Source organism: Tenrec ecaudatus, chromosome 15 (assembly GCF_050624435.1).
Source record: "Tenrec ecaudatus isolate mTenEca1 chromosome 15, mTenEca1.hap1, whole genome shotgun sequence".
Classification (NCBI taxonomy): domain Eukaryota; kingdom Metazoa; phylum Chordata; class Mammalia; order Afrosoricida; family Tenrecidae; genus Tenrec; species Tenrec ecaudatus.
Genome location: NC_134544.1, coordinates 12,648,106 through 12,653,290, shown reverse-complemented (window position 1 = coordinate 12,653,290; position 5,185 = coordinate 12,648,106).

Genomic DNA, 5,185 nt, shown 5'->3' with positions numbered 1-5,185 from the left:
ATTTTTTTGCAAACCTTTCAAGCTTCTTCCATAGATAGAAGTGGTAAACGCAGTTCTCTGACTCCAGGATATGAGTGAGTCCTCACTTTATAGCACCCGAAATCACTTTTATGCTACCATCTGTCACTATCCAGGATTTAGATTTTTCTTTTTGGATCTGATCTATGACATCTACCTCCTGCATGGGTTGCACAGAGCAAGAAAGAACAGGACACTAATGTAAAAGTTGATGAAATATAAACTCTATAGCTTAGTTAATAGTATTGCTGTAAAGTTATTGTCTTTGTTTTGATCAATTTGCCATGGTTACGTAGAGGTGAGCTTTAGGGGAAGCATGTAAGATTCTCTGATTTTATATGAAATGTTTCCATATATCTGAAATGATTTCAAAACAACGCTTTAGAAATATGACACTAAAGAAAGTAGAGGGAACTTCAGAGAATTTGATTCGACAAAAAGAAAAAAAAATCATAGCTGTGAAAAAAATCTTCAAGAAATGTTTTAATTGTCCTTGAAAAGAACAATCTTCCCTTGAGCTCCTTCTGGTCTTCTAGGAGTTGATGGTATCAACCAGATGACTCCCTCTTTCTAATGCACTTAAATAACTTTCAGCATTGGGATTTGGGTTGCCTTGAAAGGTGGTCGTAACATTTCCTTTTGCCTCACTTGTTTGAATTGTCCCTAACGTGCCAGATGATGTGAGTTTGTCTCCTCTTCCTGAAACATCCCCATGAAAGAAAGAAAAAATACATTCTCTGCCACTCCATTCTACCTTTAGCTGTCTTAAGGGACTTTTAAACTGTGCCAATTAGCCATCTTAGCTGGCTTTTATTTTTACAACCAGCTCTTTGATAAAAACCTATGGGACATCACTGCTGGAGTAAGGCGTATTAAAAATCCGAGATAGGCACATGCAACCTTGCTTGTGGGATCACACTCTTCAGTAAGGATCGCAAAACATTGCAAATAAAATCAAAAGTCTCACAACTGGACAAAGAGGTAACATGATTTTTAATGGAGAAAAGATGGAAGTTGTCAAGGATGTCATCTTGCTTTGATCCACAATCAATGCGCATGAAAGCAGCTGTCAAGAGATCAAACAGCACATGGCATTTGGTAAATCTGCTGCACCACACCACCTGAGTGTGGCAAAGCAAGGATGTTACTTTCAGAACTAAGATGTGCCTGACCCAAACCATGGTGTTTTCTATCAGTTAATATGCCTGTGAAAGTTGGCCATTGAATAAGAAAGACAGGAGAAGAATTGATTCATTTGAATTATGGTGCTAACAAAGAAAAATTATCATGAAGTGCCAAAAGAACAAACAAATCTGTTTTAGAAGAGCAGCCGATAGGCTCCTTAGAGGCAAGGATGGTAAGATGCCGTCTCATATACTTTGGACATGTTGTCAGGACAGAGCATTCCTTTGAAGAGAACATCATGCTTGCTAAAATAGAGGAGCAACAAAAAAGAAATCCCGTAGCAAGATCGAATGACACCGTGGTGGCAATAATGAGCTCAAACGTAAGTGTAACTGTGAGGATGGCCTGGGACTGAACAGTTTCCTTCTGTTGTCCATGGGGTCACTGAGATTCCACACCACCATCAACAGTAAGCTGATGCTTCTTTAAGGGAGTTTGCAGCAGTCAAAACAATCCTGGCAGGTGGGTTACATATAAGGCAAGTTAATAGAAATCACGAGCCTTTCCTCTGGAGAAAGATGATTCTTTCCACTTGAGTGAAGAGTTTCAGAAACTCAAAAGAGCAAGAGAGTCTTCCCTCTGTGCGCACTGAGTCAGAATTGACTCAATGGCAAGTAGTTTCAGTGAGTTAAGCAGCAATCAAGAAGAATACAGAATATATGAAGGCATTGCCTACAGAAATAGTAGAGTCAATTGGGGTGTAATCATGCCTACCTTCTTAAAGTACTCTTGGAATACTGCCGGAGTTTTTCCAGGCACTCTTTAGCTTCCGGAGTGCTACTTCATATGGTTCTTTCATGTTGATATGTCTGGTCTGTTTCACTCATGTGTAGCCTCCTGGCGCTAATTGGTTAAAGCATCCCTATGTTCTTGGTCTTTTCACTTGCTTCCTTGCTTTCTTTGATATCTTAATCCTTCAGTTAAGTTCTCTAGTTTGCAAAATTAAAATATTCTCTAATTTCAATATTTTTATTTAAAAGTTCTCAAGTCTCCTAGACCTTTCTACCCTGCTTTATGTTAAGCCGCTACCCTATCTTACATTTTCCATACCCCACTGGAGGTTGGGGGAAGATCTCTGGACAAGCAGTAATCACTCACATTCCAATATTTTATGTTTAGAAGCATTCCAATATTTAATTCTCTAGAATTCCTTTCACCATTATTCTACTGGGCCCCACTAGCCTTCCTTAATGTTCATACCAGTGCCGCCTCTGCATAGAATGACACTGAGAATTCCTATCTCTTATCTCCTTAAAAATAGTTTTCAATTGACCTCGATAGCATTCTAATCTCCTGGAACTATTCTGTCCTCTTTAATTGCATATTACTTCATCTTGCTCTATATTTTCATCCGATATTTTTCTTTTCTCCCTCCCCTTCTAACTTTTCTTTCTTTACATTTCTTTATCTTCACAACTATGAAAGACTTCACAAAGTTGATGGAGAAATAGAATTTAAAATAAAACCATATATAAACTTTTTTTCTCAACCTACATATTACTAAGCGCCAGATATATTTATAAGCAATGATAATGACCATTTAGCCTATTCCTAAACAACTGAGGATCCTAGATCCTAGAAAATTAACGATGTCAACGGGCATCCAAGAAAGATAAGCTTGGGAAACTAAAAGAAGTCAGAAGGAGCAAAATAAAGGCTGTAAGCAGGATGCCTACTGATTACCTTTTGAAACTCTGGGGGAAATGCTCTTGTTTAATGAGAGAAATGGCCAGGAACTTTGCTATGGTGGAGAAGGACTATGGTGAAGTTTCCTGGGCATTTTTTCTGATAAAATTTTGCCTAATTTTCCCCAAATATTCTTGGGTTAAGCATATGCTATTGTTTTCTGGTAATCCAAAAAGTCAACCAGCACAATGCCTTGAACATCCCAAAAAGTTGTTGCCATGAGCTCAATTCTTGAAAAGTCTTGCCACTCTTGCAATTGACTAGATCACTTCCACCTCTTCAAAGCTATTGATTTGCATCTTGTTTTGTCTTCAGAATCATAAAGCCATGGTTCATCGCCTGTTATAATTCTTTGCGCAACTGGCACAGGATCTTGATCACATTAAGCTTGAAAGTTTACCTGATTGAACGTTCTAATCTCATCTGAAGGTGAAATTGGTATGGCAGTTCTGTTGCCTATGGAGCAGACAGGGGGTTCAACTTCAATTTTTCAGCTATAATCATGTAACTTGAACCAATTGAGATTGCTATGTTGTTGGTTATTGTTTCTGTTGTGAACTGTGTATCTCCTTCAATTAGAGTACAAGTAAACTAATTTATTTTCCTTCCAAATTAATATAAATGGTCTGGCTCTGCAGGCTTAATCTTCAAAATCATCTCATCCCTTCTTAAAATAAAGTATCCATTTGTATTCTGCTGATTTGTAACATTGTCTGTAAACTGATAACAAAACGTCCAGATTTTACCGTTCTCCCATCCAAGCTTCAGCATGAAGTTGATGTCAGTTTGTGCTTTCATTTGAGAAGAATCCACATTGTTTCAACTGGATTGTCTCAATCCTGTGTAGTATCCTTTTAATGTTTCAATCTAGATCGTGTTCAAAATATTATAATGTATTTGCATATGTTGATTTATGTGCAAAACATCTTTGAAAGCCATGCATAATTTCCTTGCACAGTATGCATGTCTCAGGAACACTTAAACCATTCCTTTATGATTATGCTGTTACTTATACGTATACACGATGGGTCTGAATCGTCCTATCTCAATCTTTGACACATCTCCTGAGCAATATATGTACTCTACTGAACATATCATTTTACACATTCCTTTCATAAACTGTCAACCCCTGATAATCAGAAAGAAAGAAAGAGAAGAAATTCCTTCTCTTCATGCAAATGACGTGTGGCTGTTGCTAGGGGCTAGAAGGTTTTCTTGGCTGTCATCTTTGCAGAACTGATAGCCAGGTGTTTCTTCTGCAGCGGTATTGGTTGGGTTTAAACCACCACATTTCTAATTAGCAGCCAAGAGCTTAGTGGAATTCTTGTATTATCTGAAAGCTCCCAAATGGAGCATGTGGACATCTCGATACCACCACAATATGGCCCATACACTTTTAGCACTGCACAAATCATTGTTCAGTCATTGGTGAAAAAAAAAGCCATGAAAAATGACGCCTCCCTGTAAACAGGTAACCTTATCATTTGTCATTTTAAAATGTTCATGTTTATATATAAATATTAAATAATCTTATTTCTAGGACAACTCTCACTGCCATCGGGTCAATACTGAATCACAGTGACCCCCTGAGGGTTCCCGCAATAGAAAGCTCAGTCTTTCACCCATGGACCTGCTGGTGATTTCCAACTGCTGACCATGCTGATCGCAGCCTACCATGTCAGTACTACACCAGCAGGTATCCTAGTTAGAAGACAAGCAATTAAGAGGCTATCTGAGGCTTCAGGAATGCTGCCCATGGACCTGACCTCCCTATGATGCTAGTGTACATGAAGTATTTGGAGAGTTGTTCTTTTTTGGTTTTCCATCTTCCTTTGCCAGTGTGTTTCCAGATGCACTGAGAATAATGAGACCATACACCTCTCTGCACATGTTAAAGAATGATCAGCCTGTGCCCCATTATGTGTTCACTGCAATATGGAGGCAGTAAATACTGAGAGAGAGCACTTAATTGCTTAAACCCTCATCCTGGCAGCAGTGAGTCTTTCATAATTCTTGATAATATGCTTCTGATTACTTGTTGCTTCAGTGCCATATTATACAGCCAGAGTGACTGTAAGCATCTGCCTGTATGCTCAGTCATCTGTCATGATATGTAAGTGAGCTTTCATCCAGTAGGACTAAGGGTAGGGCTACATAATGAAAAGTGATACATCAATACAAAGAAATCCGTGCTTCCCACCATTGTGCAGCACAGCATTTGCAGCATTTCATAAGATGCCTTTCCTAAGAGCACTGATGTTGTTCAGCATTCTCCCTATCAGGCAGTGCTTGAACA